Source organism: Ovis aries, chromosome X (assembly GCF_016772045.2).
Source record: "Ovis aries strain OAR_USU_Benz2616 breed Rambouillet chromosome X, ARS-UI_Ramb_v3.0, whole genome shotgun sequence".
Classification (NCBI taxonomy): Eukaryota; Metazoa; Chordata; class Mammalia; order Artiodactyla; family Bovidae; genus Ovis; species Ovis aries.
In genome coordinates, this window is record NC_056080.1 from 97,516,909 (window position 1) to 97,542,108 (window position 25,200).

A 25,200-nucleotide genomic window follows, 5' to 3' on the forward strand; every position below is an offset into this window, starting at 1 on the left:
TTCTCATGATGTACTCTGCATATAAGTAAAATAATTAGGGTGATAATATATAGCCTTGACGTCCTCCTTTTCCTATTTGGAACCAGTCTGTTGTTCCATGTCCAGTTCTAACTGTTGCTTCCTGACCTGCATACAGGTTTCTCAAGAGGCAGGTTAGGTGGTCTGGTATTCCCATCTGTTTCAGAATTTTTCACAGTTTATTGTGATCCACACAGTCAAAGGCATTGGCAGAGTCAATAAAGCAGAAAGAGATGTTTTTCTAGAACTCTCTTGCTTTTTCGATGATCCAGCGGATGTTGGCAATTTGATCTCTGGTTCCTCTGCCTTTTCTAAAACCAGCTTGAACATCTGGAAGTTCACAGTTCACATAATGCTGAAGACTGTCTTGGAGAATTTTGAGAATTACTTTACTAGCGTGTGAGATGAATGCAATTGTGCGGTAGTTTGAGCATTCTTTGGCATTGCCTTTCTTTGGAATTGGAATGAAAACTAAACTTTTCCGGTCCTGTGGCCACTGCTGAGTTTTCCAAATTTGCTGGCATATTGAGTGCTGCACTTCCACAGCATCATCTTTCAGGATTTGAAATAGCTCAACTGGAATTCCATCACCTCCACTAGCTTTGTTCATAGTGATGCTTCCTAAGGCCCACTTGACTTCACATTCTAGGATGTCTGGCTCTAGGTGAGTAATCACACCATCGTGATTACCTTGGTCGTGAAGATCTTTTTTGACAGTTCTGTGTATTCTTGCCACCCCTTCTTAATATCTTCTGCTTCTGTTAGGTCCATACCATTTCTGTCCTTTATTGAGCCCATCTTTGCATGAAATGTTCCCTTGGTATCTCTAATTTTCTTAAAGAGATCTCCAGTCTTTCCCATTCTGTTGTTTTCCTCTATTTCTTTGCAATGATCGCTGAGGAAGGCTTTCTAATCTCTCCTTGCTATTCTTTGGAACTCTGCATTCAGATGCTTATATCTTTCCTTTTCTCCTTTGCTTTCTGCCTCTCTTCTTTTCACAGCTATTTGTAAGGCCTCCTCAGACAGCCATTTTGCTTTTTTGCATTTCTTTTCCATGGGGATGGTCTTGATCCCTGTCTCCTGTACAATGTCATGAACTCCGTCCATAGTTCATCAGGCACTCTGTCTATCAGATCTAGCCCCTTAAATCTATTTCTCACTTCCACTGTATAATCATAAGGGATTTGATTTAGGTCATTCCTGAATGGTCTAGTGGTTTTCCCTACTTTCTTCAATTTGAGTCTGAATTTGGCAATAAGGAGTTCATGATCTGAGCCACAGTCAGCTCCTGGTCTTTTTTTTGCTAACTATATAGAGCTTCTCCATCTTTGGCTGCAAAGAATATAATCAATCTGATTTCAGTGTTGACCATCTGGTGATACCCACGTGTAGAGTCTTCTCTTTACTCAGCCATAAAAAGGAATGCATTTGAGTCAGTTCTAATGAAGTGGATGAACCTACAACCTATCATGCAGAGTGAACTAAGTCAGAAAGAGAAAGTGAAATATCGTATTCTAACACATATATATGGAATCTTAAAAAATGTTCTGAATAATTTATATACAGGGCAGCAATGGAGAAACAGACATAGAGAATAAGATTATGGACATGGAGAGAGGGGAGGAGAGGGGGAGAAATATGGTAAGAGTAACACGGAAACTTACATTGCCATGTGTGAAATAGATAGCCAATGGGAATTTGCTGTATGGCTCAGGAAACTCAAACAAGGGCTCTGTATCAACCTAGAGGGGTGGGATGGGGAGGGAGATGGGAGGGAGGTTCAAAAGGGAGGGGATATATGTACATCTATGGCTGATTTACATTGAAGTTTGACAGAAAACAACAAAATTCTGTAAAGCAATTATCCTTCAATTAAAAAATAAATTAATTTTAAAAAAAAGGAATCTGCCTGCCAATGTGGGGGACATGGGTTCAATCCCTGGTCTAGGAAGATCACACATGCCATGGGGCAGCTAAGCCCGTGCACTACATCTACTGAGCCCCAATTCCAGAGTCCACAGGCTACAACTACTGCAGCCCACAAGCTCTAGAGACTGCTCTGCAGTAGGAGAAGCCACCATAATGAGAAGCCCACACACCACAACTAGAGATAGACCTCACTCTCCACAGCCAGAGAAAGTCCATACACAGCAATGAAGACCCAATGCAGCCGAAAGTAAATACATTTTTAAAAATCTTTTTAAAAAATATTCAATTTTAGGAGAGCAGAGGGGAGAGCATTTGTCTTTTGTCACTTGTGCATAAATTTCTGTTTCAAAGACAAACATTTAAAGAGGGTCTAGCAAAAGCTTGGGACTGGTATTAGGAATACAAAGTGCCCCATAAGGCTGTACAAGTTGTCCAGTGCATGAGGACACTTAGCAGAGAAAAGAAGTGGAGGCTGTAATACATAGTCTTTCCTCCATTCACCAAGCCTCACATATTGGCAGAGGACTGTGTCTGTGGGGAGGGGACCCTTTTCCAATACAAACAAAGGCATCGTTCACCATTAGGTAACAGAGATGCCTTCAGCAAAATCCAGTTATAACATAGTGCTGTAGAGTCTTATTCTAAACCACAATAGTATAAATCCTTGAAATTTTCCAGTTAACAAATTTGATACAAGTAGAGGAAACATATAGTAGAGTAGCCTTGACCTGAAAATTCTCTGGGTGCAAAAACAGTAACAAAAAGATTGTCACCAATATCAAGATCAAAATTCAACTAAAAATAGAGACACACTCTTCCGTATGTATATATCACTCCAAAAAAAGAGATTGTCTCTGAATACTAGAAAGTCACAAGACAAGCTAAAGCTATATAGGGGAAGATTTTGAGGGAAGGAAGCAAATAACTTGGCTAAGTCCTGCTTCAACCCTTGAGGAAATAATTAAATTTACAGAAAGACACTTATATCGTGTGGCCCAGGAAGTCATCAATTTGGATATCAGACATACTGTTCTTGAAAGAGAGGAATAACACATAAACAAACCAATCCTCAGAGCTTGTTCTAAAAAGTAATTTATGGTCATTTCACCATGTCAGTGCGTTCTTAAGCTAATGTCTTACATCTGCTATACACAGAATGTAGATTTACAGTGATAAGCATAAGACACTGATGTGTTTAAGTAACCAAAGAGAAATAACTTTTATATTAGGTCTAGTTTAGATTTTGTTATACCCATTGTCTCCCAAATCTATAACAATTGATAATCTAAGAGTGAGATATATGCCAACCCAGTATTAGCAAGACAGGTACCCAGGACCATTCTGTAGAATGTACAACGCATATTATTAAAGATCAGAATAATGTTTAACTATTACAAATACTTTCTGTTTAGAAGGTTTTTCAAATGAAATTATTCTCATTTTTTTCTCTACTTCCTTACTTTTTAAAAAAAAATTATAGGTATTCTTTAGTAAGTAGCTTAATAATTTAAGAAAAATCTTGTTAAACAAAAGAAATATTGAAGTAACCTTTTCTGACTTAATTTGAATGAAAAACCTGATTACTTTTAATCTATTACACAGCAGATCCATGTTCTTCCCATGTTTATATCCTTCTAAACAAGCTGAAAATTGAGATCAGTCAGCTAGCTGACTGTGTGGGCATTCTCATTTGGCATGATGAGGGGCTGCATCACAGTTTATGAATATCACGTATTACCTGAGACCAAAGAGGAGGTTTCCCAAACCTGCAGGATGTGGTAGGCAATCAAGCAGTATCAAGGAGATGAACTGCAAGTCCTTTGAGAACGGAATCATTATGAGCTAACAAGCATCGTTCTCAGTTCTGTCTATTTTAGTGGCGTTAGCATGATATTCATTATTGCACTATGTGGACTGTTGCAATAGCTTGTGATTTACCAAAATGACACATATTTTAGAGCGATATCTGAATAGTCACAAGGATCTGTTACAGTGCTCTCTATTCAATGTTCCATCTCCTGTGCATGAATAAAACAGGGGTATATTTTTGAGCTGAATAAAGAGAAAAAAGAAAAATCAACATAATGAAATGCAAAGAGTATCAATGAAATTACAGCATGCATATTACTAAGCCATAAAAAAAGAATGAAATCTTGTGATTTGCAGCAACATGGATAGACCTGGAGGGTATTAGGGTAACTGAAATAAGTCAAACAGAGAAAAACAATTACTGCATAATTTCACTTATATGAGGACTCAAAAAAACAAAACAAATGAACAAACAAAACAGAAACAGACTCATAGATATAGAGAACAAACTGGTGGTTGACAGAGGGGAGCGGAGTGGGGGGTGGTAGGTGAAATAGGTGAAGGGATTAAAGGTACAAACTTCCAGCTGTAAGATAAATCACTCACGGGGATGTAATGTACACATAAGGAATATCGTCAATGATACTGTATGCTGACAAACTTTGTATACTAACAAATGGTAACTGGTCTGCTGTGATCATTTCAAAATGTAAAAATATTGAATCACTATGTTATAAACCTGAAATTAAGGTAATATTGTATGCTAATTATAAGTCCATAAAACTTTTTTATATTTAAATAAATATATCAATACAAAATGTTTAAATCTATGAGCTAGATTTTAAGATTAAATGAGATTTATCTATGCAACTCTGAGCATAGTGCCTGCACTTAACAGGTGCTCAACTGAGTTAATATTTTAATTTATAATAAAGAAAAAACTATTGTGTTTGCCATTTCTGAAGAATAAGCAGGATGGAGGTGGGAAATTGAGATTTATTGAAGATACTGACAGCAGAGGATAGTGATCAGGACCTGGGACTTTATTCAGACAAATTCCAGACAAGGTTACAGCAAGAAGTGACCTTGGACTTCAGCTACCAAACTACTTAAAATATGACATGTACACCTCGCAAGGCACTGAGTGTGACTTGAAACCATAGGATAAACATGGAACACCCTCTGGACCAGCAATTTTGTTAGGTAGTGATGGAGAGGGAGTGGTTGTAAAAGTAAACACATATATTATAGAGTAAAATACAGATTTTTACATGAATCTTTAATGAAAATAGGAAATGGGCTGAAGACTATTCACAAACTCATTATTCGTCACTCTTCTTTCTCATTTAGAGAAAACTTCTCAACTGTAAGCTCCTTGAAGGACTAATCTCTCTTATTTCAAGTTATATTCTCAGCTTTGAGTTCAGAGTTTGGAAGACAGTGGAATGGTTGAATACTAGATGGCTGTATGGTTGAGAAGGATGGAAGAATGGAGTGATGCATTTTGTTATATTTTTTCTTATATCTAGAGTCTCAGTATAGTGAATTGATCCACAATAACAGTCAACTAAATAGGGAAGCTCTAATCTGGACCTGATGCCATAGTCAACCTGAACGTTTGGGGCTAGGGAAAGAAGGATAGGTATCCGTGCTCAATTCTACTCTATTCCATCCTTACACTGTGCTCTCCAAAGCAGAAAAAGCAAGTCCTTATGATGTCAGGCCACTGAAAAGTGTGGAAGTGTTTGTTGCTCAGTCATGTCTGACTCCTTGCAATCGTATGGACTGTAGCCCACCAGGCTCTTCTGTCCATGGGATTCTCCAGGCAAGAATACTGGAGTGGGCTGTCATTTCCTCCTCCAGGGGATCTTCCCAACCCAGGGATCGAACTCGTATCATCTCCTACATTGCAGGCAGATTCTTTACCATCTAAGCCACTAGACTGTTCCTAATGCTAGAACCACCACATGGCAGAGAAAAGAGGGCAAGATCTTTCCCTGGATCACAGTCAACACTTTTCCAGGAGTGTAGCTAGCCCGGTCATCATCAGTACTTGTCTGTGTGTTAGTTGCTTAGTCGTGTCCTATTCTTTGCCAGCCCATGGACTGCAGCCTGAGAGGCTCCTTTGTCCTTGAGATTTCCCAGGCAAGAATACTGGAGTGGGTTGCCATTTCCTTCTCCAAAGGTCAGTACATATCTTGCCCCAAAGGAAATATGTTTAGGTTGCCAAACAAAAGGCAATAAAGGTGTGTGTTTGTGTGTGTGTATGTGAACACAAGTATGTAAATGTCTGTGTATGCACATAGTACTGGGATTCTTCATTAAGACCCTTTAAAGTCCATTTTCCCTCCAGTTTGATCATGTGACCTTATACAAGCTACTAACATTTCTCTGAATCTCAGTTTCCTCACTGATAAAAATGGGATAATAATACCTACCCTGCATATTATATTGACTTTCCAGGATTGTTTTGAGAATAAAAATCAAAATTAGATAATACATGTGAAACGATATATAAACTGTACAAAGCTATTCAAGTGCTAGAGAAATTATTCATCTTATATGCAGACTAGGCAGTAGCAGAATTAACAGCAATATTCTACAAAGGTAGGAGGCTGATTTCCTCTTTGTACTTGTATCTGTACCACCCCCACTGGGGGCCAGAAGGCAGTGACAAGACTGCCACTCTATAGGAGGCAAGAGCCCAAGCCATGGTTCTCACTACAGACTGACATCCAGCAGCTTGTTAATTACATATTTCCATTAATGGGATGAATCTCATTGTCTTTCTGGATGACAATCTCCCCTTCAATGCATAGATGTCTTATTTTGTTCTGTACTCCTTAGCAACCCAGTGACTGTATTCTGACACATTTCCTTACTAGTCTTGAAGCTTTAAAAAAAAAAAAAAAAAGGTTGCCCTTGAGCAACCATTGATCTTACTGCACTTGAGTTTTCCCCTAAGTATTTTAAAAATTTATTTTATTGAAGTACAGTTGATTTACAGTGTTGTGTTAATTTCTACTATCCAGCAAAGTGATTCAGTTATACATATATTTACACTCCTTTTCATATTTTTTTCCATCATGGTTTATCACAGGATATTGAATATAGTTCCCCACATCCCTTAAGTTTTTAAAATAAAAATGTTTTTAAAAGAATTACATGAACTGGAAACATAGAAAAACAGCACAACTTTTCTATGGTAGCATGCTACTTAAAGCCTTATCATATCAGAATAGGATTATCTTCTGTCTTTGGAGCACAAATCAAAAGACAATCTTGCAAACACACCCAGAGTTTACTACTATGTGTTTTCTTTAGCAAGGAGACTGGTTTGGCCAGATGGACTTATCTAGAACCACCTGACTCCACACCACACAGCATTCTTTTCTACATAGAAAATATATGAGATGGCAATCACAAAAACCACAGTCCAGGGAAAAATCGAGGAAGATTGAGATTTGAGAAAATGGAAGTTCACTAATTTTCTTCAGAGTGAATAACTGCAAAACTAAGCCTGACAGCCTAAAACATTTTATTAGAGTACATTATATACAAATATTTCCTCCACATTTCCTTGGCAGAAAGATAAGTATTACTACTCCAAGAGAGGAAGTGCTAAGATGGCCCAGGCACAAGATTAAATTTTAAATAACAGATAAAGGGAGTGGCAACCCACTCGAGTGTTCTTGCCTGGAGAATCCCATGGACAGAGGAACCTGGCAGGCTACAGTCCATGGGGTCACAAAGGGTCAGACACGACTGAGCAACTAACACTTTTCACTTACTTTCACACATGAAAATGTTCAACTCTAGGACAACCAGAAAGGAAGTAGAGATGAGACCAAGATTAATGGGGAAAATGGTGACAATGTGAGGGGACAGCCACAATGTCAAACACCTAATGAATACTTGAAAGTTGGAATCATGTTTGTAAATTGGTTTTTTAGACGAACAAGGAGCTGGTGCATAAAATGAAGTGGAGTGAAAGTAAAAGTCACTCAATTATGTTCGACTCTTTGTGACCCCACAGACTATACAGCATGGAATTTTCCAGGCCAGAATACTGGAGTGGGTAGCCTTTCCCTTCTCCAGGGGATCTTCCCAACCCAGGGATCAAACCCAGATCTCTGGCATTGCAGGAGGATTCTTTACCAGCTGAGCCACAAGGGAAACCCAAGAATACTGGAATGGGGAGCCTAGATCTTCTCCAGGGGATCTTCCAGACCTAGGAATCAGACCGAGATCTCCTGCATTGCAGGTGGATTGCTTACCAACTGAGCTATCAGGGAAGCCCAAAATGGAGTATAGGAGTAGCATAGCTCTGAGACATTCTAAGTCCCTGATTTAAAGCAAAGAAGTTGTAGGCCAGGCACTACTAATTTCCTCCAGATATTACTTCAATGAGGACACTGATTTTTGACATTTCATTCATTTTACTCTATAGCTACAGAACTGCTCCATAAAGTGAATACCATTGCCCCAGCACAAGTCTGAATAATGCTGTGGACTGTGTGGTTCTGCCTACTTGCACATACAGAATGCTCCTTACCATGGTAGACACATAATCTGGAAAAGAGTGAGAAATAATGCAGTTACCATATTCATTTTCTATCACTGCAAACTTAGTGGCTTAAAAAAATACTCATGTATTATCTCACAGATTTCATAGGTCAGGGGTCTAGGCATGGCATAGCTGGGTTCTGTGCTTAGGGTCTCACTAGGCTATCGCAAGGCATAGACTGATGCTGTAGTCTCATTTGAAGCTTGGGGTTCTTTTCCAAGTGCACTGGTTATTGGAGAATTCCATCCCTCATGGTTGTAGAACTGAAGCCATCTACTCCTAGAGGCTGCCTGCTATTCCCTGCCATATGACCTTTACAACACAACTGTTTACTTCCTCAAAGCCAGGAGGATAGCAATTCTCTGGTTCCAAAACTCTCTCTTTAGGGAAGGCCTGGATATTTTTTTTTATTTTTTTTTTTAGAGTTTCATAGTACATTTGTTTTTGTAAACAGTGTACAGCAGGGCAAACTTATTAGAAATCAGAGTTCAGAACAAACTCAGGACAATGAAGTTTGGTGTTGGGGGTGTTTGGTAATCATTTGATTATACTGTATTTTAAGTACTTGATGTTTCAAAAACAAATCACTGATGACAAGTACAGACCACAGTGAGAAGACCTGGATATTCTTTGATTGGATCAGGATCACCCTGAATATTCTCCCTCTTGATTAATTCAAGAATTTGTTGTTGTTCAATCACTAAGTCATGTCCAACTCTTTGCAACCCCACAGATGACAGCACGCCAGGCTTCCCTGTCCTTTGCTATCTCCCAGTTTGCTCAAATTCATGTCCACTGAGTCAGTGATATTATCTAACCATCTCATCCTCTGCCGCCCCTTTCTCCTTTTGCCTTCAATCTTTCCCATCATCAAGGTCTTTTCCAATGAGTTGCCTCTTTGCATCAGGTGGCCAAAAGTACTGGAGCTTCAGCATCAGCCCTTCCAATTCAGGGTTGATTTCCTTTAGAATCAACTGGTTTGATCTCCTTGCTGCCCAAGGGACTCTCAAGAGCCTTCTCCAGCACCACAGTTCGAAAGCACCAATTCTTCAGCACTCAACCTTCTTTATGGTCCAACTCTCACATCCATACATGACTACTGGAAAAACCATAGCTTTGACTATACAGAACTTTTTCAGCAAGGTGATGTCTCTGCTTTATAATATGCTGTCTGGGTTTGTCATAACTTTTATTCCAAGGAGTAAGCGTCTTTTAATTTCACGGCTGCAGTGACCATCTGTAGTGATTTTGAAGCCCAAGAAAATAAAGCCTGTCACGACTTCCACTTTTTCCCATTCTATTTGCCATGAAGTGATGGGACCAGATGCCATGATCTACTAAAGATACCAACCCTCTAATCCCTGGGAATGTGAATGTTACATTATACAGCAAAAGGGATTTTGCAGACAAAAGTAAGGTTAAGGATCTTAAAATTAGGGAAATTAACCTGGATTAACCAGGTGGGGCCAATCTAATCACATGAGCCCTCAAAAAAGCAGAGAGCTTTCTCCAACTGAAGGCAAGAAAGATGCAGCAGAAGAAGTCAGAAAGAATCAAAATCTGAGAGCAACCCAACCTGCTCTTGCTGAAGAGGGGGCCACATGGAAAGCATGGAAAGGAATAGGGCAACATTTAGTATCAAAGATTGGTCCCACTTGGCAGCCAGCAAAGAAACTGGGCCCTACAACCAGACGGAACTGAATTTAGGTAGCACCTGATTGAACTTGGAAGCCGATTCCTCCCTGGAGCCTCTAGTAAGGAACACAGCCCTGCTAACAGCTTAATTTTGGTCTTGGGAGAGCTTGATCTAAGACCCCAGTCAAGTCTCCCCGGACTTCTGACCTACAGAAACTCTGAGATAATAGATGGCTGTTGTTTTAAGCTGCTTAATTTATGGCAATTTATCATGGCAGCAATAGAAAACTAATACAATTATTAAGTTCCAGTTTCTTCAAGTAGTCCTGACACCACAAAGTTTCCATCTTGTCACCACCAGTCTGCCTCATTGGATCAAACTCCAATTTGTTTATGACCCTTTGGAGAATGCAATGCCAACTGTTGCCACCTGAGTGCACAGATTGATTTTAGCATCACTTAAGAGTAGGATAAACCAGACGTTGTGTAACTCCTGAAGGAATGTAATAGGAAGTACTCTGCAGGGCCCATGAGATAGCCTTGTCAAAAATGTTTATATCCTGCATTAAGCACACCTGTAGAGCTAGTGCCAAAAGAATAGGAAATCTGAGGGAAAGAGGAACAAGGTAAATGGCACCACAAAAAAAGCAATCAGAAAATTATAATATGAGACAACTGATTGTTTTTAAAAGAAGACAATGAGAGGAAGTAGTGAAAGGGAGACTGCTCTAGTTTACAAGAGATTTGAGATACATTACTAATAAATGTAATGAACCTTGATTAGATGCTGTTTTAAACAAACCATATGTCTCCAAAGCAACCTGCTAAATTTAAATACAGACCGGATATTAGATGACTATAAGGAATTATTATTGATTCCGTAGATGTAGTAATGCCTTATGGTTATATAAGAAAATGCCCATGTTTTCTTAGAGGGGCATACTGATGTATTCAGGAGTGAGATGACAAGAGGTTCTGGGATTTGCTTTAAAATACTCCAGCAAGACAGCTGAAGGAGGGTGGATGAAGCAGTAACAAAATGTTAATAACTGCTGAATTTGAGAGAGCAGTATGTGGACATTCATGGTATTATTCTCTCTACTTTTGTGCAGGTTTGACAGTTTCTATAATATGAATGTCTTTTAAACTGTAATGCCCATTACTAGCATAACACACTTATTCAGCCTGTCTCTGAAGAGTTACCGTAACCACCACCACCCCTATTTACGTGGCCTACAATGGCAACCCACTCCAGTACTCTTGCCTAGAAAATCCCATGGACGGAGGAGCCTGGTGAAGGCTACTGTCCATGGGGTCGCAAAGAGTCGGACACGACTGAGTGATTTCACTTCACTTCACATGCTTCTTAGGTTTACCAAAACAGTGTTTTCCTGTTAATGCTAATGGGTTCAGTCCTCCCTAATATGTACTTTACAATCCTCTGAACTTAAGTGAAAACTTTTGCATTTACTTTGATAAAATATAATCTCACTAATTTCAACCAATTTTTCCAATCTGTCAAATTTTCTCTAATTCTTTTCTATAATTCTAACTTCTATAATTTCCTTTCTATAATTCTTTTCCAATTTTCTACAGATTTGTTACATATATAAATTTACTAGGCGTGCTTTTATGACAATTTCCAATTATTGATATATATTTGAATAGAATATGGTCAAGAACAAAACCCTGTGGCAGACCACTAAATATCTTTCTCCAATAATGAACATTCTCTAGAGACACATATCTATCTTACATTTAGATTTAGAGATCATAGCTTTATAGATAATTCACACATTAATAATCAAATTTAAACCTCAAATCTAGTCTGTTAGTTTTCCCATTTTATAGATGAACAAACCAAGGCTCAAAGAAATTGAGGACAATTTTTCTTGAGGTGATTGGACAACATTTAGAAGAAAGAGGTGAAGAAAAAAGGTATGTAAAGAAGCATAGAGATATGTATATGTATGAAGGGGAGATGACCTGAGGTGTAATTAAGCAATTAAAGATGAGACAATAGATAGATAAATGCAGAGATTCAGGCTCCCTAGGTGGAAGGAGTTGGTGGGGAAGAGACAGGTCAGTTCTTTGTGCTAGCCAGTAGGGGGCACAGAACATTCACAAATCAATTTCCTCATCTGTAAAATGGGGTTAAGATCCAGACTTGCAAGTTTCTCTATAGGACTAGAGGAAATCATGTATAAAAGCATGTGGCGTCTGTCCTTGGGCTGTGGTAGATACTCAACGAGTTTTGCACTCCTCAATACCTTGACACTCCCAGTACACTGGAATCACACCCATTTTTAAAAAGCTCTTAACTACTACACTAAAATAATATTATGCACCTCTTAGAGGCTCCCTACTGTTAGGTTTGTAACGAGTAGGGGAGGGATGAGAGGTTAAGACACTCCTCAGAGTTTGTGCTTTCTGCTACAGACCCTCTTCCTCTACTATTTCTTCCCATTTTTCTCTCATGGCTGTTTCCCCCATCGTCATTTGGCCCCTTTGCTGATGCTTTGTAGGGTTTGAAGATGGTCAAAGCATATTCTTCAGGCGCCCTTTAATAATAATCTCTTTTTTAAATTTCATCTTTACAGCGATTAAAGCTTTTTTCTGTTTGTTTCCTCATTTGATTGTCATAATAATTTGATACACTGAGGTGAAATAGGCAGACTAGTGGTTTGATCCACTATTGAACAGATAAGAAAACTGACATTCAAAAAGTTACATGACTTACCCAAAGTCACACAGCAAGTAAACGGCAGAACTGGAAGGAGATCCATGACTCTCTGCCTCTATATGCTCCTGTATTTAAAAGATGACACTAAGTCACAAACTGTGCATCAAAAACCAAAAGGCCACCACTGAAAGCTACAACACCACCATTATTTTTTCCACGATAATGTTCATCATCTTCCATAAGTAACAACCACATAAAGCAAAAGCAAAACTAACATATTCCTGTAGGAAAGCCACAAACATTTGAGATGCAAAATGTAACTTTTCTGCCTAGTAGATAGATCATCATTTTGGAGAATCAAATTCCATCATCACTATAAAATATTTCTACATTTTTTCCATGTTTACAAAAAATGGTGCTCAAAATATTATTTTCCCCTATTTGTATTATGTGCCATTCTTCAGATTTATTTTCTTAACTATCTCTAAAAGGACCTCTATCGAAATTAATATCTGGGGTGACATTTGCTTTCAAGATGTGAATGACATAGTACCGTCGTGGGTCCTTTAGGTCAGTCTATCAAGTAGAAGGCTCAGCATCTTCTAATGTAAAAATGTGCTCAGCATATCCTTTCATATTAATGGGGAAAATCAGAATGTGGCTACATGAACCAATATGTAATCTTCTCTTTTTCACTGTTTTTTTGTTACAATGATTAATTTCTTATTTGCTAAAGTAACTCGGGTCATTGCTTATGGATAGAGTTTTCTCAAACAAAATATTTTTATTAATATAGTACCTAGTTTAAAAGTTTTTTTCTGAATAGAATTAAGAAGTTTCTTTGAAAGAGTAAATAGTTAAGGATCAACAGTATTCGTGAGAAAATTCCATTCAATGGTTTGGCAATGGATCGTTTGATAAACTCCTCTCCATGAAACAGGATGGAGTGAAAAAACAGACCTGAGTATATATGAGAATATTAACATGTAGCTAAAGTAGTACTTAAAATTAGTGGGTAGAAGTGGGCTTTTCAGGAAATGGTGGAAGGACAATTGGCTATTCATTTCAGAAAATAAAATAGCTAGATCCCTGTTTCATACCGTATGCAAAAATAAATTCCAGATGTTTTAAAGAACTAAATATAAATATTAAAAAAATAAACATTATATGAAGATATAGGAGGATGTCTTTATATGCTTGAGGTGGATAAGGCAAAGTAAGACAAAAATACCTGTCATAAAACACAAAATAAGCAAAGCTGATTACATAAAATGTTAAAAGTTTTATACATCACAGATAGTAAGCAAAGTTTAAAAGTGACAGACCATTAAAAATAATTGCAACATAACACATAATTGATATGTGGAGTATATAAAGTTCCAGTAAGGAACAATAACAAAAAAATAAGCAACCAGAACCTTTTTTATTTTTTATTTTTTTTTTTTTTTGCCACATTGCACAGCATGTGGGATCCTAGCTCCCCAACAGGGATCAAACCTGCGCCCCATGCAGCAGAAGCTCAGAGTCTTAACCATTGGACCACCAGAGAAGTCCCCACAACACATTTAAATAGAATGAGAAACTAATTTTTATATCTAATTTATCATCAAATTGGGAACAATTAAAAAATTATAATATCCATTGGACAAGGATATAGGAAAAGGGCATGCATACACTATTGGTGATAATATAAATTGACTCAGCCACTTTGGAGGCAAATATGACAATATTTTAGGCACACATACCCCATGACCCAATAATTCTACTTCCACAGAGTTACCCTAGGGAAATACTGTTACACATGTGCAGAAGGCACATTGCCCAGGACATTCATTGTGACACTGTTAATAAGAGCAAAGAAATTGGAAACAATCTAAATAAATACCCATCAGTATAGAAATGGTTAAATAAATCCATGGTACATCCATCCACACAATAGAATACTATACAGCAGTTTAAATGGAACAAGTTCATTTTTTTAAGCAAGAAGAATGTAGATCTATACAGAGCAATATGGAAAGATACCAAAGATATACTGTTAAATCAAAAGTTATTACTTAAGAATATATAGAAAACAGTTGCTTTTATAGTAAAAAAGATAATCACTACGCATGTATATATGTACATATGATTTAGTAAATGCAGAGAAAAATGTTTGGATAGAGACAGAAGAAAACTTGTGATTACTTCTGGCGAATGGGTTTGAGGTAAAGTCTGAAGGTAGCATTGGTATTATCAGATGCTTTTTATGGTGAGAATATTTTTATTTGGTGGTTATACAATTGTTTAATGATAAAAGCACTCACTGAAAATGATGCTACAACCCTCTAAGGAGGTATGTCTCCACTTCTTTCTCCAGTTGAGAATAACTGAAGTAAAAGGAAAAGGAAGGGGAAGACCCTGTGGACACTTCAAACCTAGAATCTTCTTCATAATGAATTACAATGGCAAGAATCCCTACCCCTGCCCTAGAATACCTTTTTCTACCCTACTCTTTTAGATCAGAATATTGATTCAAGTAGACCCTAGTGTAAGATGAAAATACGTCACCTACTAAAGAGTAAGCCCCAAGAGGGCAGAGACCATGTCTGTCTTAGTTATCTTGGTGTCTCCAAATTAGCACAGATCTTGATACCTAGATGTGTTTGCTAGAAAATAGCTCTAATCTAACTATGTCTGTGGGCTTCCCTGATGGCTCAGAGGTAAAGAATCCAGCTGCCAATGCAGGAGACTTGGGTTCGATTCCTGGGTCGGGAAGATCCCCTGGAGAAGGAAATGGCAACCCACTTCAATATTCTTGCTGGAAAATCCCATGGACAGAGGAGCCTGGAGGGCATGGGGTCGCAGAGTCGGACACAACTTAGTAGCTAAACAACAACAATAACTATGTCTGTGTCCCCTTCATCCATTGCCACAAACAGTCTGTTTTATCTCTGGCACATTTATTCAATGGCTATTTATAAGGACCTCCTATGTGATTGGCACTATGCATTCAACTTTCTTATGAAAATATTGAATGAATGAATTTTTAGATATCTTACTAGTATCCATTAACAGAATAGCATTAGAGTGTGTTCATTTATAAACTTATCTCGATGACTGATGGGAAAGGAACAGAGAACTAGGGATATAGCACAGGACACAGGGATTGAGGGAAAGGACACCTGAGTGACGCACCAGGGAGGCCATGAGAGGAGGTTCACCAGCCTGGAGGCAGGCCCTTTTTCTAGCATTATTGCTACCATGAGCCAAATAACACATAGTCCTTCATGGACATATTCATTCGACAACTCACTGAACATTTACTCTGGCTGGAAGCCTTAGTCTCTGCCCTCAAAGAGAGCATGTGGCTGGAGAGTAGAATGGAAGGAATGCGGGCTTTGAGTCAGGTTAAAAATACTGCTGGCAGACCCCAGACCAGTTGCCTGACCTCACCGAGCCTCAGTGAAATGGGATAACAATGCCTCTGATAATAGTGTTATTCGGAAGTTTTAAAATACTCTCTTGTAAAATGCCTGGTACTTAGTGAGTGTTAAATAACCAATAATTATAATTATTATGGACCTAACAGCCTAAAACTCTGACATCCTAGCCGGGTTGGAGGTAGGAAAGGGAGAAAGATATTGAGATGATTGCCTCTAATGCAAAGCAGAGTGAAATATAACCTACCATTGAGAAGAGGGTCACAAGGGTTGCAGGCTAGAGGAAAATATAATAATTTCCACGTCACTGTGGGGATTGGGGAAGGGTTCCCAGAGAACATGGCATTTCAAATTGGGCCTGAGAAGATGAGGAGAATTTCCACAGTTGGAAGGGCAAGATATGTACCTGGCACTATCTTGCCCTATAAACACAAAGGTATTCCTGTACCAGACACAGAATAGAATTGGTAAGGTGATAAAGAAAAGGAGAGAGACACAGTTAAGGTTATGTCTCTGTAACAGCAAACATACATTTTGGCAGCGAATAAATGGATCATCATGAATCACTTGCTTTATCCAGACTCAGGAGAATAAAATAAAAAAAGAACTGGAGCTGAGTATCAGGATAAAATCATTTTACTAGAAAGATGGTTTTGATTGTGAGACAATCTCCAAAGGAAAAGAAAAAAAATCCTTTGCTCGTGCATTCCATTAACTAGAAAATAGCTTGGATACGTTTGAATCTTTTGATTGCCTGATTGAATGAAAGGTCTTAAAACAGGGATGGAGAACATTCCTTTGGAAATTGTGTTCTGGCAGTCTAGACGGTAGCCCTGCCTATACACATTTCAGCATTCTGTACAACAAATATGATCTACATCTACGGCACAATTGGACTTGGTACTATGTAATCGGGCTTCCCAGGTGGTGCTAGCGGGAAAGAACCCGCCTGCCAATGCAGGAGACATGAGAGAAGCGGGTTTGATTCCTGGGTCGGGAAGATCCCTAGAGGAGGGCGTGGCAACCCACTCCAGTATTCTTGCTTGGAAAATTCCACGGACAGAGGAGCCTGGCGGGTTACAATCCATGGGGTCACACAGAGTGAGAAACAACTGATGCGACTTAGCATGCACTATATAATGGCTTGTCCCCTAACTGTTTCATAAGTGTGCATTGCCTGACTGGATTTCAGACTCTGAGGTCAGGAGCACTGTCATCTGTCCTCAGAACCCAGCACCATCCTAGGCACAGGGCCTCCCTTGCTTGAGTTTCTCCACTCAGTCATCTCTCTGGTCTATCTAAATCTTCATTATTAGGTGATAAATTTGAGTGAAAGCAGGACCCATATTAGCTCATTTGTAACTGTTTTCTGGGTTACTGGTTTGGGCCCCTAAGTTTATAACTGTCAGGTGAGTAGAAAATAGCATCAACTTTTGGCTCCTTCACAATATGCAAAGGAGTAAAAATGTGAGGTTTGAAGATTCCTAGGAGTGCAGTGCCCTAAAGTCACATACTGTGGCCCAACTCAAGGAGAGAGTGGGGTTGCTTTATATGATTAGGACTGGGTATTGCAAAAGGCCTTCCTGCAGCCCTCCGTCCCTTAGTTCTGCCTTGTTACTAACCTGTGAGCCCTAGAGCGGAAACCAGCTCCCCTTCTGCCTGAAACGGTGGACTATGGTGTGTCCTGCACTGGCTCCTGGGAGAGCCTAGTAGAACCCCTGAACATTCCAGGAGGGGAACTGATTGAGGAATCAATGGGTATGGCTTGGAAGAGGGGGCACAGTGTGATTTGTCAGTTAGGACAGACCTCCTCCCTTTCTTTTTTAGAAAGTTGACTACACCTTTAATTAACTGTGGAAACTTGTCACTTGGGAGCTTGTTAAAAATGCAGAATCACAGGTTCCCCCTTTAACAAGATCCCCAGGTGATTCATATGCACAGTAAAGTTTGAGAATCTCTGCATTAAATCCTCTAGGCCTGTTTCCTTTTCTGTTAAACGGGGTTGAGGACACCAACCTATCCATGAGATCATGTGGATCATGTGGATAGCAAATGAGATAACCCGGAGCAACAGTGTGCTGGAGCCATTTGTTAAATTTCCAGCAGTTTGGGGGAACCAGTTGCTAAGCTGTTGGTAGTTTGAAATCCAGCTATGGTGGGAGTATCTGCAGATCCTACAAATCTGCAAGACCCCACACATAAGGGATTGTCATTTGTTTTTCAGAAATCTGAGTTACCTGCACTCCTCTATGGGCTTTAAACAGGTGAAAGCCAAGACCTGCGGCTGCAAGTCTGCCATGTCCGGCACATGATTTGCAGGTCCCAGTGGAGTTTCAGAAGCAGAGGCACCAGCTGGAGTTTCGCCCTATTTCTGGATCCCCAAACTGGGAAGATAAGGGCACCAAAAGACAGGCTTCCCAGAATCAACCAGAGCCTCTCTGTTTGGGCTCCCCTCCAATTCCTTGGAGCCTGCACTCCACAGCTGGAGCTCATTACCGTATCCCTCACCAGTTAGCAGCTCAAAAGCCTTGTTCTGTCACACTGCAGAGGGTCTGCATTTTGGCAGCGAAAGAAGCCAGGCCAAGCACAGTGCCACTGGGCCCTGTCGGAGGACCCTTTGAAAACAATTTTTCAAATCATTAAGGAAATGAACATGAAAAACAAACTGCGAGAGAGGAGCAAATCTGCCTGCTAGCCAGGTTACTTAACACGCACGGTGCTTAAATGGGACGTTTAGATCACACCAGGAAGGAGCCCTTTAGGCATGCAGCTCTCCAGTTCGCCCAGGGCAAAGATGAACTATGAGACTGCGGAAGATTCACACACTTCAACATCTTTGTGAGACGACGATGAGTCTCTCAGAGGAACCATAAGCATTTTGTGATCCTGAGGTTGCTATGGTGGCTGCTTTTGTGTTGAATAACAAACTACAATACAAACTTGGGAAAATCTGCATAAATTATGTCTGGCCTATGGATCTCTGGCTCTCTAACTCAACACACCCTGGTCCATAATTGAAGAAAGATGCTTGGACACAGAGAGATGGGGTATGGACACATGTTCTGCCAGTAAAGAGGCTTCTCAGGTAGTTTCATCAAGAAGGCTATTTATTTCCCTCTGGGTAACCAGCTGTTGATTGCCAGCGCACCTTTTCTGGAAAAATTTTGTAAGCCTTTTAGGACAAAGGCTATGATGAGGATCACTTAGTATTTTTCAGATAATACAAAGCACAGCTTAGTAAGCATGTTTCCATTTCGATGCACAGAAATATAATACTCCTCTTTTACTCACATTCAGTCTAGATCTGTGACAAAATGTTTTAATATAAAATAAAACCCCTGAAACTTACCACTATATTGTTTCTGTCTTTTATCTCTTGCCTCTCTGAGCCACAACATTCCATGGAATCCAGAATTATATTATCACAACCCAACTTCCTTTTGTTCAAGCAGAACATATTGCAGTTCTCTGAAAATAATGCAATAGTGTCAGTTCCAAGCACCTCCCCGTTTCTAACCCCCACGGTTTTTGGTGCTGTTCCTTTTCATAAAGGAGCTGCAGTAGAACGGAATGCATGTATTCGTAGCGAGTTTTCAGCCTATGCAACACAGGTTTGCAGAGTGCCTCAGACGTATTTCCTATACCCCTGACTCTTCACTTTATCCATGGAGGACCAAGATATGACATTTTCCCAGAAGCAAGATAACTACACTCCAGTTTTCACAGAGCAATGTCATGTTACTTTGTCTTTTTTTTTTTTTTTTTTGTCCTGACGTCCAAGATAACACCTAAGCCATGAACCTTTTACTCCTTTCTGGAAATGCAGCCAACCGACAATCCACATAAAGGCAACCTCCAGCTGGGAAAGCCACTCTCCTCTCAGAGGTGAGTGGTGTACAGCGATGAGTCATGAGAGCTTACAAATGGCAAAACCAGGTGTCTGGGCTTCCAAATGATATTAAAGGATCTCCCTAACATCACTAGGACTTGAGTAGGATTGAACTCCAGCTCGGTACCAACAGCGACAGGAAAAAGTGTGCAGGCGTTTCTGATTTTCCTGTTGCATTCTTTCAGACAGCCAAATTTTACAGAGGGTAGCCACATGATTGGAGCCTGGGATTTCACTTGGCCCCAAGCCATCAGCACTAACACATGTCTAAGGACTCACAGCTGCCTCACTAGTAGGCTCCACTGCAGATGTGGGCTTTTCGGGGTGTGTGATATCTGCTTCTCAAGCTTCCGTGAGAGAGGGCTAGAAAAAGAAAGGAGTGGATGTCAGCTCCAACAAGTGCCCACTCACAAGTGGAAAGACATCCAGGAACCAAGCCAGGCTAACCCCCACACTGCTAGACATTACACAGGTTTTCTGGAGTAGCAGCCGCTGACTGGCCACTGTTGATCCCACTTGCACCCCTCCAAAAGCCAGCTCAGCCTCCAAGTTGTGGGCCAAAGCAAGTTGACCCTGGAACTAATCACTGCCCACCTCCCTCAAAGCTTAGGAAAGTTCCTGAGCCTGAGACTAATATAATCAATTGGAAGTTTCTAATAATAATAATGAATGGAGCTTGCTGCTTATCTGAAATATCATGGTAGCATCTGCAAGCTGGACGATAAGTACACTTTCCAGTACACAGGACAAGTTCAATCTACTGTCTATCCTTTGGCAGGTCATTTTTGCTCTCTGTGACTCAGTGTTCCTGTTGATACAAGAAGGAAGTAAGATTAGATAACCTCCAAGGCCACTTCCAGTTCTGATACTGAGTGAGTCTGTGTTGCACACACTGGCTTTACAGCTAGGCTGCCCTAGATGGTTATCAGAAGGTTCTCTCCCTTTCTGCCACGTGCCCACTTTAGACCAACTTGTTACAAGAAAAGTCTCAACAATAGGTTGGTGGCAGCAAGAAGCAACAAGCTCAGCCCACACAGCAAGAACATTTGCCACCACGTGGTATTTGCTCAGCTAAAAGCTTCCAGACACATCTGCACAGCACCTAAGACACAAATCAACAAGGAAACATATGAACTTCATGGGTGGTCTTCTTAAGATGCTCAAAGACATTCTAGAATATAAACTCACCAGGTCTATCCCTACTTCCACCCCTTGAAAGACACAGGATCCCTTTAACACCAGGCCCTGCCTTAATCGCCACAATCCATCAGCCCAGAGTCTTTAGTCACCTCATACCCTAAAATCAGCTCATCTCTACCCCCTAGGTCCTAGATTATCCTTGGCCACAGGCCTGAGTAGGAATTTTCTCCTAGCCATCAGTTCAGTTCAGTTCAGTCGCTCAGTCATGTCCGACTCTTTGTGACCCCATGAATTGCAGCACGCCAGGCCTCCCTGTCCATCACCAACTCCTGGAGTTCACTCAGACTCACGTCCAACGAGTCAGTGATGCCATCCAGCCATCTCATTCTCTGTCATCCCCTTCTCCTCCTGCCCCCAATCCCTCCCAGCATCAGAGTCTTTTCCAATGAGTCAACTCTTCACATGAGGTGGCCAAAGTACTGGAGCTTCAACTTTAGCATCATTCCTTCCAAAGAAATCCCAGGGCTGATCTCCTTCAGAATGGAGTGGTTGGATCTCCTTGCAGTCCAAGGGATTCTCAAGAGTCTTCTCCAACACCACAGTTCAAATGCATCAATTCTTCAGCACTCAGCCTTCTTCACAGTCCAACTCTCACATCCATACGTGACCACAGGAAAAAACCATAGCCTTGACTAGATAGAACTTAGTCGGCAAAGTAATACCCCTGCTTTTGATACGCTATCTAGGTTGGTCATAACTTTTCTTCGAAGGAGTAAGCGTCTTTTAATTTTATGGCTGCAATCACCATCTGCAGTGATTTTGGAGCCCAAAAAAATAGTCTAACACTGTTTCCACTGTTTCCCCATCTATTTCCCATGAAGTGATGGGACCGGATGCCATGATCTTCGTTTTCTGGATGTTGAGCTTTAAGCCAGCTTTTTCGCTCTCCTCTTTCACTTTCATCAAGAGGCTTTTTAGTTCCTCTTCACTTTCTGCCATAAGGGTGGTGTCATCTGCATTATCTGAGGTTATTGATATTTCTCCCAGCAATCTTGATTCCAGCTTGTGCTTCTTCCAGCCCAGCATTTCTCATGATGTACTCTGCATATAAGTTAAATAAGCAGGGTGATGATATACAGCCTTGACGTACTCCTTTTCCTATTTGGAACCAGTCTGTTGTTCCATGTCTAGTTCTAACTGCTGCTTCCTGACCTGCATACAGATTTCTCAAGAGGCAGGTCAGGTGGTCTGGTATTCCCATCTCTCTCCGAATTTTCCACAGTTTATTGTGATCCACACAGTCAAAGGCTTTGGCATAGTCAATAAAGCAGAAAGAGATGTTTTTCTGGAACTCTCTTGCTTTTTCCATGATCCAGCGGATGTTGGCAACTTGATCTCTGGTTCCTCTGCCTTTTCTAAAACCAACTTGAACATCAGGAAGTTCACAGTTCACGTATTGCTGAAGCCTAGCTTGGAGAATCCTAGCCATACCTGCCTCTAAAACAACAGCTGGGTGTAGAGACTGCCTATAAGGAGCAAAGATCTCACATTTAATTTGAGCCATATCACTAACACGAAGGCTAACCTTTGGTGGCGTTACTTTTGCTCTCCGTGATTCAGTTTTCCCATCTCTCCAAGGAGAGAGTTGGATTAGATGACCTCCAAAACCACTTCCATTTCTGGTATTAAGTGATTCTGCAGGACATGCCTCACACATCAAGGAAGAACATATCAACCCTGGCTTAGAAGTCAGGAGGCCCACATTCTAGTTCTAACTTCACCACTTACTAACTGTGGGTGTCCAACTTGTGAAGATGGCAAAAGAGCTGAAAGTCATGGGGACCTCTGAGGTACACCATAAAATAGTGATAACCACTTTGCCAGCAAAAATTTTCAGCTTTATATATGTGTACATCTTTGTATCAAAATATTAACAACAGTAATATCAGTACCTGAAACATTTTAAAGAAATATTAATATTTTATTTCTGTTTTCTACTCATTTGCTAGTTCCTTGCTCATTTTTTCAGCTATAAAAAATCATCTCTACAAGGTCTTACCTTCTCCTTTCTCTATTCCCACCTCCCCTCCCACCCCATCCACCAATCTCTCACTCATTCTGCCAGCTGCTCTGGCTTTTTGGCTTCCTAGAACATTGCTCCCTCCTCAGAGCCTCTGATCTTACTGTTTTCTCTGCCTAGAATTATCCTCCCTTTTACTTACTTCAGGTCAAATGTCACCTTCTCAGGGCTTTCCTTGGCTTCTTCACCAAATATTCCAACTCCATCTACACTTTCTAGGCCCTTTGCCCACTTGCCCAGCTTTTTTCTCATTAGTTCTCATCACTATTATACCATTTATTTTTTCATCTCTCCCTACCCCACCCTCCACTAAAATATAACCTCCATGAGGGTCGGGATCTTTGTCTGCCTTTTTATTTCACTGCTGTTTCCCTAGTGCCAAGAATAGTACCAAGTATATGAAGGCACTCAGAAACTATGTTTTGGATGAAGGAATAAAGAGTAGCAGGAACCAAGTGTTGAATAAATATTTATGGGAGAAAAAATTATAACAGAAAATATATCAACAATTTACCACATGGGAAATGCTTTCATTATTGTCAATGAGCAGCTGGCACTTCAGTCCAGCTCTGGAAACTCCAATGATCCCCAGGAGAGTTTGGAGCCCTGGGTGTAAATGCTGTCTCTTCATATTGTGTATTCTGACTTGGATTGGCTAATCCTGTCAGCTGCCTTCCCAACCTGTAATCTATCCTTCTGTCTGGAAATATCCAGTGATATATCAGAACACAGAGTCCTCTGGAAATAAAAGGAACCACAGAGAATGTTTCCTGCATGCCAGGCTCTGTGCTTGAACATATTTCTGGCACTATCAGCAAGGCTCACAACCACCCTATGAGATGAGTACTATTTAGCCCTATTTTTCAAGTGAGGAAACTGAGCCTCAACAAGGTTGTTTCTTGCCCAACTGCACACAGCTAAAAGTGGCAAGGCGGGGCTTTCAATCTGGGTCTTAAACATTAAGCTCTCCCCTTCTTCTCTCTTATCTCCCATTGTCTGTCTCCTTCCTGCCGTTGAAAGTCCTCTCCCCACCCCCAAGCCTGGACATTTGTGTTCGGGGATTAAAATATGTATACGTGACCACAACGATGAGGATATATTGACAACTGCAAAGAGTCCATTTCTCTCCATGAACAGAATTAATGAAGTTGGTGCAAATGGAGTACAGTTGAACAGAAAAAGGAAAAAAGAGGAAAAAAAAACCCTGTGTTCAAATTCTGATTCAGTCAATTTACTGCAGCAAATTACATAATCTGAGCCCCTGTTTCCTCAAGTGTAAAAAAGAAGGATGTTACCAACTTCACAGCATTGCCATGAGGCTGAAAATGAAATAATATTTACAAATAGACCAAGCCCAGTACAGGGATTCTTAGGTAGTTCAGTGACAAAGAATCTGCCTGCCAATGCAGGAGACATGGGTTTGATCCCTGAGTCAGGAAGATCTCCTGGAGAAGGAAATGGCTCCCCACTCCAGTATTCTTGCCTAGGATGTCCCATGGACAGAGGAGCCTGGCGGGCTACAGTCCATGGGGTTGTAAGCCCGCATGCAAGCCCACTACCTGGCACCTAATAGCAGCTAAGTAAATGCTGATTTCTTTCCTGCCTTTCACACCTCAAGTATGAGTATCCTCTGTTCTACAGTTACTTCCAGTCTCCAGGACACTGGTGTGTGAGCCACAAAGGAAGAGAACTCCTCTGTCTCCAAGGCAGAGCAAAAAGATTTGCTTTTCCCTTTTATTCATTTGCTTTCCCTGTCACTTTGATGGCTCTTATATGACAGTATGGAATTTCAAGATATGGGAGTGACCTAAAACATATCAGACTCTTCTTAAAAATGAGGACGATCCAGAAACATATTATGTCGTAATGAAGAACGCTTAATGTTTTCCTTCTGTTTGATGAGTGACAAATGACCATTCAGATCTCAATTGTGCAGATCCTAGATGAGACTAGCTAATAAAAATTAATATTATAAAAAGCAAGTCATGTCAATTTAAGATGGAAAAAAGATTAAACCCAATATAGAGT